The 12,749-nt window shown below is 42.3% G+C and overlaps 1 protein-coding gene across 1 annotated transcript in view; it reads right to left on the bottom strand.

Moving 5' to 3' along the window:
* LOC307216071 (G-protein coupled receptor 35-like) overlaps window positions 1–12,749 on the bottom strand; it is a 307,342-nt gene that overhangs the window by 67,217 nt on the left and 227,376 nt on the right. The window lies entirely within an intron of this gene.

The following is a 12,749-nucleotide window of genomic DNA, read 5'->3' as shown; positions in this document are numbered from 1 at the left end:
TAGAAATAAAATTTTGAAGAAACACAATTGTGTGTTTTATAATATTTATAGAGGGGGGAAGAACCCACCTGAATTGAATTATTTCTTTTAAGAGGTATATATTCTGCACTTCTTGTGAATGCAGTTGAAACCTTAATGCAATATATATACAGTATATATAAATAGCCATCTACACTTGCAACAACATATAATACTTCTCCAACCTTTGCATGTTAGGTTTATTTCTATCTTACGCAGAATTTAAATTTTGCTAATAGAAACTCTGTTTTTCCCACATATAGGTAACATCTCCTGGACTGATCTAAATCACAAACTTAACTACCCTGTCTTTCTTCAAAGTTCCATGGAAATTTATCACTTGGTGAACATGTATATTTGGGTGAAGATGCTGAGAATTCAGTTAAGACACTCGACTGCAGCTCCACGAGAGAGGGAATGACTTAAGCCCATTTTAATATGGATTTGTTCCCCAATTCCCACAAGCCACTTGGAGAGGTGGATGAGTTTGCCCACTTGTCAATCACCATGACATCTGATGCAATCATACCATGCAGGCAAAGGAAGAGCCCAGAGTATTATGAATAAGATACTATATTGCATCCTAGGTTGCCTTGGCTATTTCCAATCTAAGGGAGCTTCACACACCTAACTTTGGGGGTCCCCCCTCCCCATTAATCAGAGGTTCATTTACAACCTTAAAAAAGAGCGCTAAAGAGCAGTTTTTTCCAGTCTCTTTATGGATATCATATTAAAACTAGCTATGGTCTTCCTCTTCCTTGTTATACACTTAAATTGTGTATCTTGAAGCCTGACTCAAAGATTGGAATGTAAAACTTAATGCACCTTTAAATAACATATTTGTTGAAGTACAGTTCTCATAATTTCTGCAAGATTCTTGACATCCCCTTGTATCTTTTACCGCTGCTCCCACCAGAATCAAGCAGACTGCCAAAATAGCAGGGTGTCCTTTGGGCTTAGCTGCAAAGCAAGATAAGTCAGGTGTTAAGTTGATCCTCACCTCTGTACAAAGGTGCAAATTATATTTAAATCTTCTTAGCGGTAAACCAAATTGGGCTACTCTAGGAGGGAACATTTAAATTGCTTTAAATTAGGATCTTTCTGAGTGTTCTTAACTTCTTAACCTAGGAGTGGGTAGGGGGTATCATTAGAAGTCATATATGGATATCTGGTTTTCCCAGCTTTACTCCTAATCCTAACCTAAAATACCCTGTGAATCAGCAGGTGCCTTCATTTAGTGAATTATTTTAACACCTTGCCACTCCATTTTGGTAGGAATAGATCTTACTTGGGGTACTAAGTCATCATCTCTCAGTTCCCAATCTCTGCATATACAACTCCTTTCCCTGCTTGTCATCCTTTATTTATATCCCACCTTTCTTCCAGTACAGAACCCAAGGACTTTGTGGGCAATCTTAGAGGGCTGGGGCCATCATAACATGGCAGTGGTGGCCCAAGTGGACAGGGCAATGGTGGGCAGCTCTTAGCTTTAATTGTATGGTAGAACACATTCCACCCACACAAAGTCAGAGGTTTTTACACACAGACGCACCCCTACACCTTCTCCCATCTCATATCTAGGGAAGCATGAGGCATTATCGCAGTTCAGTGACACAATCTGGTCAAGCCAAACCACTCAAGGGTGCAAAGAAGAACTGATGAGAAAATCCTGAGGCAAGAAAAAGTGCTGGAACCAAACTATACTTGACTATCACTGCTTGGTCTCCGCAGGCACCATCACATTTGTTTGTGGGTGTTACAGAGCCTGTAGGCACTGCACTGGTGACGTCCCCAATAGCACTTTGGTCCTGTTTCACACTAGTCATTTTCAATTACAAACAGCCTCACTATCTGTGGCATTGCACCTGCTTGGATAACAACTGAATAACCTTCGGGTACAGTTTGGCAGCAGTTCCCTTGATCATGGTGACATTTTGCCCAGTAGCTTTGAACATGAGAATTGTTTCTTGTTTCATCCATGATTGCCTAGTTCATACCTGGCAAGCTATACAGAAACAAATTCCTGTGTCAAGTGTCCTTTGAAGGAGAATGGACAGGGTGTATAAAATTTCTCCCTTTTTAGCCACTCCTCTTCTTCGCGACATAAATTCATCGTTAGTCTGCCCATCTCCTGAATCTTTGGGGTCTTGCAGCATTATTCTTTTCAAAAAGCTCAGCAATCTGGCAGGTGCTCTCAGCCATGTTTGAGTCTTATCCAACAGCCTCCTCAGACATGTTTTGTTAAAACATCCAGACATGTTTGTTTGTTTTTTAATATAATTTTTATTGATTTTTGCACAAATTTTCCAACATAACAATTCCAAAACATCCAGACATGCATTCTGCAAAGTGCTTGACACTCATAGTGCGTTAGTGATGGAGTTAATTCTGTTTTATTAGTTCTGAAATGCTCCCCCAATGCTAACACATCATTTCCATGCATCACTGCCAAACTTTTGGAGGCACGGACGGTGTTGAAAGCAGGATCGCGCACAACCAATAGCATCATGAGTGCAAATAATCATGAATGCACAATAAAAAGGAGATCTGGAGGAGACCCAAAGCTGGCTCCTTGTCTTCCTTCAAGACCTTGTGAATTGTTACCCAATTACTGGCCCAGAGAAGAAAATGTATGTCTGACCAAAATCTGGGAAAATGGGCAACTGTGTAAAACATACAGTCTATGGCAGGCTTCCTCAACCTTGGCCCTCCAGGTGTTTTTGGCCTACAACTCCCATGATCCCTAGCTAGCAGGACCAGTGGTCAGGGATGATGGGAATTGTAGTCTCAAAACATTTGGAGGGCCGAGGTTGAGGAAGCCTGGTCTGTGGTGTTACCTGGCCTAGCTGCTGCTGCTCTACCACTAAACTGCAAATCTAGCTGCCTACCTAGCAGAGGCAATAATTTCAGTTGCCAGCACGTCTGATCCAAGGAGCCATATCTCTTACAATCCTACTGTGTACACACGCTGGAGGTGTTCGCAGTTGCTGGGTGTCTGCTGTGCAGTTGAGATGTGTTTCCTTCTAAGTTCACAGCTCTAACCTTCAAATGTTTCTTCTTTGCACTTTGGTGCCAAGAAAATCGCTAGGAAATGAGGCAACAATTTTATACCTCTGTGGCGTTGGAATAAGCATGACCCATGAGAGTTGGTTTTGGTTTTAACCCAGTGTCTCCCGAAGTACCCCCTGCTTTATTTAAACACTGGTGGATATTAATTCAGCATATGAATGTACATCAACTATGCTATCTATATTTGAAAATAAAATAGGGTGGGAGGTGGACAACAAAATGCTAAGCAGTATAGGTATATGCAGAACACTTAACAGACTATGAAGGAGGACTGGTACTGTGTTTGCAGTGATGTAGTGGTAAACTTTGAAGTGCAGGAGCTCATCCTAACAGTCCCCATATCCACGCAGCCCCCCTCAAGAGTTCAAAACTGCAAGCCACAGTATCGACCAGCTTATTATACACACAAACCACACACCAAAGAAGGCAGAACCCACAGGGCCTGTGATGCAATGATGATGATAATTAATAGCATAAGAAAATACAAAAGGACTTAACCGGTCACAGTCTCCTTGTGCTGATCTCACATCAACAGAGCGGCTGCATTCTTCACCACTTGCTTCTTTCCCAAATACCAATGAACAACTATCAGGAAGGGATTGTGGCCCCATTTACAATTGTTAAAACTGCCGCATCTGCAACCCTCCCTTCATAGGCGAGTATTTTGGTGCAGGCTCATGTCTCCCATATCTGGGACCCAACTCTTGAGGGCGCCCCCTGGGGCACGGTGCAGTTCTCAAATGACAATACTTTGTCGCTGGAAAAATACAATTTCACTGTCCAGCAAAACCTGTGGTTGACTGGAATGCGGTGTGACAAGTGTCATGGGGCACGTATTGGTTAGCACTTATGAAATCAGTGGGGACCAGTGGTAGTCTTCCTGTGTCATTTTGCGAGCACATTTTAATATGCCTTAAGGTAATTTTTGAGAGCTTTCAGCTGAAGCATTCCAGCAGAAGCAGGATCTAGCATTTAAAAGAGATTGGAAATGGGGTGAGAGAGAAAAACGGGTGAGCATCATTGCTCTTTATTATTTTGCTTACTAAGTCACTTATTAGTGTATTACACTATTTGAAATAGTGTAATATCCATTTAGGGACGCGGGTGGCACTGTGGGTTAAACCACAGAGCCTAGGACTTGCCGATCAGAAGGTCGGCGGTTCGAATCCCCGCGACCGGGTGAGCTCCCATTGCTTGGTCCCTGCTCCTGCCAACTAGCAGTTCGAAAGCACCTCAAAGTGCAAGTAGATAAATAGATACTGCTCCAGCGGGAAGGTAAACGGCATTTCCGTGAGCTGCTCTGGTTCACCAGAAGCGGCTTAGTCATGCTGGCCACATGACCCGGAAGCTGTACGCTGGCTCCCTCGGCCAATAAAGCGAGATGAGCGTCGCAACCCCAGAGTTGGTCACGACTGGACCTAATGGTCAGAGGTCCCTTTACCTTTAATATTCATTTACATCCATCCATCCTCCCAAAGAGCTCAAGGCAATCTACAGCGTTCTCTGCTTTGCTCACCAGGGTATACTTACAGCAACCCTGTCAGGTACACTAGGCTGAAGTAGCCAACATGGTGAACTGCATATGCTGTTGAACTACAACTCCCATCAGCCCCAACCAGCATTGGCAGCAGAGGTCTGGGATAATGGAAATTGTAGTTCAACAAAATCCAGAGGTTACCATGTCGGCTGCACCTGCACTCACCTGAGAGATAGTGATTGGCCCCAGGTCACTAAGCAAGCTTCATGGCTAGGTAAAAGGTAAAGGTAAAGGACCCCTGGACGGTTTAGTCCAGTCAAAGGCGACTATGGGGTTGCTGCGCTCATCTCGCTTTCAGGCCAAAGGAGCCGGCATTTGTCCACAGACAGCTTTCTGGGTCGTGATCAGCATGACTAAACCACTTCTGGCGCAACAGGACACCGTGACAGGAACCAGAGTGCAAGGAAACACCGTTTACCCTCCCGCCACAGCGGTACCTATTTATCTACTTGCACTGGCATGCTTTTGAACTGATAGGTTGGCAGGAGCTGGGCAGAGCAATGGGATCTCATCCCATCCCGGGGATTCGAACCACCGGCTTTCTGATCGCCAAACCCAAGAGGCTCAGTGGTTTAGACCACAGCGCCACCCACATCATGGCTGGGAGGAGGGATCTGAACCCTCCTCTCCCAGATCACACTCCAGCTCTCCAACTACTGCATCACATTGTTGCATTATGAGTCTATCATTTCCTCACCTGAATTCTTTTCAAATGTGGGTGGGGGATTGGGCCCAGCAGGCACCCCACTGTTGCAACACAACTATTTCTCCCTAGAGACACACTATTCCTTTCTCCATTGAGATGTGGGTAGGGGCAGTAATTATCAGTGTTACTGTAATGCTAATAGTCATATGGGGTCAGGAAGCTTATTAGTGACAACATATCTGATGCAAATTACACCAAATTTTATAATGGATTCTGGCTGCAGTGAGGAGGCCAACGCAGGCTGACAGTAAACCATTTTTGAGGGCAAAATGGCCACAAAACACCGCAAATTTCTCTCAAGGTCAGGAAGGAGCAAGCTCTATTAAACGTGTAAATGATGGCTGTGAAGTGAAAATGTTGGGTGGCAGGGAGTCTTCTTCGCCTTCAACAGAGGGCCAAAACAATTAATGTGTCTGCATGTTTCATGAAAGAGTCTTCTTTTGATGTTCTTGGATCAAGGACAGTCAGCGTTGCCCGATGCTTCCCTTATTGACCGCTTCACCTAACAAAGTGACAGATTTTAATTGCATTTGCTGTTTAAAATTCAGTTATATTCATTAAAGGAAGTCTGAAGCGGAGGGAAACACACTGACCTTGGCTATGAAAATCTCCTGGCTTAAGAAGCCCGCTGGGAATATGACTTACCGTTGCATCAGTACTGCAGAAAGCGGGAAGGGTCCAAATTAGAAAGTCGAATGTCTCCAGCTCCTCTTGATTATCCGATAAATTTGAATTGATCATTTGCTTTTTAAAAAACAAAAAACAGGGCAGGTCCAAATAGAGGCTCACATGCAGCAATGCAAATACTTAGCAAGGCATTTATGGTAACTACATGTTTACAACAGAACAATTTCACACAATAACTGTCTACTTTTCATTTATAAATAAATAAATAAATATCCAAGTACAGTGGTACCTCGGGTTACATGCGCTTCAGGTTATAGACTCCGCTAACCGAGAAATACTACCTCAGGTTAAGAACTTTGCTTCAGGATGAGAACAGAAATCGCATGGCAGTGGCGCAGCGGCAGCAGGAGGCCCCATTAGCTAAAGTGGTGCTTCAGGTTAAGAACAGTTTCAGGTTAAGAACGGACCTCCGGAATGAATTAAGTACTTAACCTGAGGTACCACTGTACTTGGGAGCTACTGTATGGGGTTTACTGTTGACTGAAAACATCTCAGCCTGTGGTGCAAGGGGTCAGTGTATCTGGCTGTTAACCAGAAGGTTGGTGGTTCGAGCCAACCAGGAACAGCTGTGGGCAGGATTCCTGCATTGCAGGAGTTGAAATAGATGACCCTCAGGGTCCCATCAAACTTTGCATTTCTATGATTCTTCTCTTTCCAAAATAGCTACCCACATTATTCAGTTATTACACACTTCCTTCAGTCTCCACACTGCTTCCAGGACCCGAGGATGGGGAAGTGGGAGGGAAAGTCTGGAGAGCCAGGAAGACCCAGTGGAAGCTGCAACCCTATTATCACAAGTTTTTTAAAAAAATCATTCATTTCTTAAAAATTACATCCCTGTCTTGTAGAACACAGCAGGGAGGAAGATGGCAATGAAATGAGAATGAATTGGCTCTGCCCTCATTGGCTCTGGCCCCACCTACTGTTGACCTACCTGTCTTCTGCCCCTACCAGTTTCAATGGGCACCAGCCCTCCACTGTTCCTCATCCTTGCCTTCAAAGCCCTATGTGGCTCAGCTATCCTGCTACATTCCTGCCCATAGCTCTGCCTCATCACCATCTGCTGTCCAAAAATCTTCTCCCTGCTTAAATTACTCCACACTTTCTCCCTTGCTGCCCCTGATGCCTGGAAGCATATAATAATAATAATAATAATAATAATAATAATAATAATAAATTATTTTATTTATATCCCGCCCTCCCCAGCCGAAACCGGGCTCAGAGCGGCTAACAACAGTAAAATGATAAAACATTCTAAAATCATTCCATTATAAAATGAATTCCAATCAAATTAATGGCAACCATTGGGCTAGCAGTTCTGTGAGGATTGCCAAAGGAGGGAGTCAGGCTGTGCCCTGGCCAAAGGCCTGGTGGAACAGTCTTGCAGGCCCTACCAGAATGCCTGTGTGATGCGACCTTTCTCGCTTCAAATTCCTCTTAAAAACCCACCTATTTTGTGAAGCCTCTGTTCTCCGTGCCTTACTGTACATGAAATAAATGCAGATTCTTCTCCTTGTTTAACCCTGCCTCCATCTCTCTCCCTTTCTCTGTTAGGACTAGCTCCGCATCGACACTGAATGCTAGATTGTCAAGGCTGCAAACAAACCAGACATTTAAAGCGCATTTGCCTCCCAAAGAATCCCGGGAACTGCAAAATAAAGTTTCCGGGATTTCTTTTTTAAATGCATGGTTTGCAGCACGTAGCCAGTGTCCTTGAGCCATGGGCTTTTATGGCCTTGTAAAGAGAATAACAACATTCGACATGTTGAAGATGAGTTTTCTGGGTGAACAGATGTTATTTGAAAATGAAGCACTGGTGGTTCTATTGCCCACAGCAGATAGTGGTTATGTCACCTTTGACAACTGTCGCCACAGCATAATTTGTTGCTGGATTCCAAGAGACCTGGAACATTCCTTCTCCTCAGAAGATCTTCAAAACAGGCACAATTAAAAGGCATCATCAGTCACTTGGTGAGATTCTCTCCCCCTCAAAATGATATGAATTCCCTCATGACCACATCCATTTTTCTTTATGCTAGCAATAACCCTGCAGAGCTCTCTGGTAAAAAAACAACAAACCTCATTCATTTCTGGTTCAGAATTTTTAATAGGCTTTATTTGGTGTGTAGAACAGACAGGTGACTCTGCATTTTGTACTCGGGTTAGGGTTGTTGTTTTTTTGCAAGAGACACTATTGCTCAAATTACTGCTTTAACAATCAGGCACTTTAGGTAACTTGAGAAGAGGTCGTAGTAAGCAAAGCAAAATGCCTTCTCACCTCTTTTAATGTAGGCGCCATCCCTGCGGGGATCTCAGTGCTGCACATCTGACAAAAAAAGAAGTGGGGTAGCATTTATTCATCATTTGTTTCCTGCTACGTTTGAGTGGACGAAGTGCCATTGCCTTATATTCTGCCTGTATGTCTGACACACAATTCAGCTGGATGAAATGTATGGATTGCTTTTGGGGTGGAGTGAGAATGGGTGGTATATAAAAATCTGTAGGAAGAATCTATAGATCTACAAATCTGTAGAATTAGACCACAAACAGCCTCTCTTTTTTGGTACAAACTCCATCTGCTTAGTCACGAATTTTGACTAGCTCTGTTTGCTCAGCCATTCCTCAGTATGGTTAGGTTCTCCTATCTATTAAAGGACCTCACTGCTGTTTTCATGCAAGTCTGTTTTCTCATCAGTTAAAACACTTTAGTGTATAACTGTTACTTTTTCACTGTATGTGGGGCTATTTTGCATAAAAATGATTGCATTTCGAGATCATTATGAGATCAGGCAGCAACTCCAAATTCATTTCCCCTAAGCCACAAAACCTTGAAGTTGCCCAATCCCTGAAAACAGGAGCAAAACTGAAATTATTGACCATGTTGGATCCAGTATGGTAGCTGCATACAGGGCTGGATTTAGGTCTGATGAGGCCCTAAGCTACTGAAGGTAAGGGGGCCCATTATATGTCCAGCTGTCCTTTGTCAACAACAAATTGTCACTGTTTTTTTGTGTTGAATATAAGCTATATGGTAATTTATGGACCTAATAGGTATCTAAAGCCATTTGCACATAACAAAATATGTATTTTATCAAAGTAATTGTTGAACTGAAATACAATTAAGAAGAAGTATATTAATAGTGAAATACAATTAAGAAGTAGTATGTTGGGGGGGGGGTGCAAGAGAGTGGGGCCCTAAGCTATAGGTTGTTTAGCTTATACGTAAATCCGGCACTGGCCATTAAACATACAGCCATTTGGGATTTTAAAAAACGAGTTTGGACTCAGCACATCCAATACAAAACCACTTCTGTTAAAAAGGTTTGAAGAGTTAAGCATCCAGCCTCCAACCTGATTCTTGTGGGCAGGAGAAACATAATGCTTGTCAATAGAGGCAAGGCAATAATGAAAAGGCTTCTTCATCATTATTTTTTGCTATTTATAGCACCATCAATATGCTTGGTGCTTTGCAGTTGGACAACAAAAAATGAGACTAACAAAGGAAGAATATCTGTTCAGTTGCATGTAAAGATGGGGGAGAAGTTTGGTTTGAATGTTAATGATAACTTAACGAATCCATACATTCCAAAACAATATGTGATCCAAAATACAGCTATCCTTCAAAATTTGCACCTCTCAGAATTTTCTGATGCAGTTTTTAAACCAAATAATTTGCAGGAAAATGTGTATGTTACGGGAAAGTGTGCTTTAAAAAGCATGTATTAGTGAGCACAACATATAAAATGCATTACCGGTATATTGGGGGAAATTGTTTGCAAAAATGCATACATTAGAAGAAATTAGGACTAAATGCTGGCAAATTTTCATAAGGATTATTTCTTTAAAATAAACTAACATTGCAGATTGAGGCAGAACTGTGAACTGATCTTGAGACGGAAAAAATGAGAAACTGAAATTTATCCCTCTCTAGTTACATCAGGGGATGGAGATTAGAAGACCTTCCCTCGCACATTCGAGGCATCTGATTATAGCCTGCATCTTAATCAAGACTTATATTTTGATCAAGGTTGAATCTTAAAAATGAGCTCAAATTCACAAATGTTTCATGCCAGGCAGGAACTAGGCTGGCTAAGATTTTGGCAGATGTTCATCCTCTTGGCCAGAGAGGCCCTCTGGTTTATTGCAGTCATAAAAAGGCTGAGAGCGAGGTCGCTGACCTTGCATGTTGCAGAGTACAATCAAGCTGCAATTAAGTTGGTAAATAGTAAGAATTATTGTGCCTCCCGTTAGAGACTTGAGCCACAGGGCAAACGGCAAGGGCTAATGGAAACAGCAGCTGGCTAGGGAAAGGGGGGCTTCTCTCTGAAGAAAGTGTTTTTAAGTTTTTTCTTACTTTGAAAACGTCTTATAAAAAAAACTATATATGTTATGTATTAAATATATTGGCTTAAATGTAATTATGCAAAGGATTTAGAAAGTAAGAAATGTTGGATTCTTATTTCATATAGTTGGAAGAGACCACAAGGGCCATAGAGTCCAAACCCCTGCCAGACAGGAAAACGCCATCAGAGCACTCCTGACATATGGTTGTCAGCCTCTGCTTAAAGACCTGCAAAGAAGGAGCTCTTTCATAGATGGTGTGTGAAAAGGTGAACAAAAGATCTGTTCAGATAAAATTAGAACCATTAGCCATCTGTTTTGCAGGGAATAGGGCAAGAGGGGCCAAAGGTGATCTGGTAATTAAGGTGCCTTGTAGAGGTTAATGGCTACTTGTTTGCCAATTATAAATATAGTTTTTTATTTCCCATAAAAGGCAAAAGGAAATGGGTGTATCTTTTGTGATTGGTTCTAGCAAACAGCCAATAGGAATTTCAACCAGGCTGATTGGACAGAGGCAGCCAAAGGAGGAGCAAGGGGGCTGGGTTAAGGAAATATAAGTGCTGGCCATAATGGCAGGAGGCCAGGCCAGAGCTTGGTAACCATATACCACTGTGCCTCTCATTTATTTGTCTGACAAATAAATTATTATTTTAATTTCTCTATTGCTGCGTTGAATATTTCATTCCAGCTAAGCGTTAACCACAAGCAGGGTGCTACACATTAAGAGCACATGAAGGAGCACACAGATGTTGTAAAGGTGTGGTGATGTGTCCAGGAACAATTCCATTGAAGAACCTAAGAGTGGTTACCCACACCTCACTGCTGGTTGCGAAGGGGCCCCCATGGTAATTCAAGCTTCAGGGGCCCCCAAAGGTAGGTCCGCCAGCCACTGATCTGAACTCCTCTGGACTGAGCATACAGAAATTTGGCAAATTCCCCTTTGGTGTGGCAGATTTTAATACGGCTGCCAGAATGTTCAAATTAGGATTTGGATGTGCTGGAACCATATTTTCCCCATTATCCCACTTCCTTTAGGACACTGGTGCTGACATTACTGATGCCCTTAGTTATGCAAAGAGATCCAAGGCTTTAAGCCTTATTATATATATTGTTACAGATAGGTAGCCGTGTTGGTCTGCCATAGTCAAAACAAAATAAAAAAATTCCTTCCAGTAGCACCTTAAAGACCAACTAAGTTAGTTCTAGGTATGAGCTTTCGTGTGCATGCACACTTCTGAAGAATGCACACGAAAGCTCATACCTAGAACTAACTTAGTTGGTCTTTAAGGTGCTACTGGAAGGAATTTTTTTATATATATTGTGTAAGCCGCACAAAGTGTCTGGGAAAACCTAGCCAGATGGGCAGAGTATAAATAATAAAATTATTATTATTATTATTAAGCTGAAAACATCTGAGGTTGAGTGATTACGTGGGTTGAGTGCAAAGGCAAAAGCAGATCTGTCAAGTCCAGAAGCAAACATTGCCTTTTCTTAAGAAATTTCAATTGGCCTATACTGTATTCATAGTTTCAAGGTTTATGGTTCAGTCTTGACACAAATGCTCCATCACCTAGGCAATGAAACTGGCTGCCATAGAAACCTCAAGGCTGGATTACTCATCAGCTGCTTTTTCAGAAAGCAGATGGCTGCCTTTTCACAGGATGTATTTAAAATAGCTGTTATCTTATGGCAAGATGAAATCAACTTCATATGGGTTAAGTCTGTTCATTTAGATTTGTGGCCCATCCTTTCCTGTGGTTTCAGGATAGGTGATACAGTTACAGGTGCACAAAGATGGACCCCTATGCCAAAAAAATCCCTGAATTCAGTGCTGCACTCTTAAATATGTTTGCAAATTTATTAACTAGAGCTTTACCTGTAGATTACTATTTGCTTCTGGATTAATAGCCGTAGATGAGTTTTTAAGTACGATGGTGTCATAATGACCTAACTGCGGCACACACTGACAAGGTTTGAGGGCACCTTGAACCTTGTACAGTATTATGAAAAATCCAAGTGAAAAAGATATCAGTCTCAGAAATAATGTTGTGACAATAAGGGCTGTTCAACAGTGGAAAAGTCTTCCTCGGGAGGTTGCAGACTCTCCTTCCTTGGAAGTTTTTAAGCAGAGGTTGGATGGCCACCTGTCATGGATGCTTTAGCTGATATTCCTGCATGGCAGGGGGTTGGACTAGATGACCCCTGGGGTCCCTTCCAACTCTACAGTTCTATGATTCTATATGCCACCTCTTGCTTTGGGCTGGACACTCTTCAGTTACCTCTGGTCCTTATTGCTAGAAAGAAAACAACTCTGGTTTCACCATGAAATGCAAAAGATTATGCAGCTGTTGTAATTTAGATATTATATTTTATGTGAGGGAGTCACTGGGA

This window comes from Podarcis cretensis (genome assembly GCF_951804945.1).
Source record: "Podarcis cretensis genome assembly, chromosome: 5".
NCBI lineage: Eukaryota > Metazoa > Chordata > Lepidosauria > Squamata > Lacertidae > Podarcis > Podarcis cretensis.
This window is presented reverse-complemented; position numbering and strand designations above follow the sequence as displayed.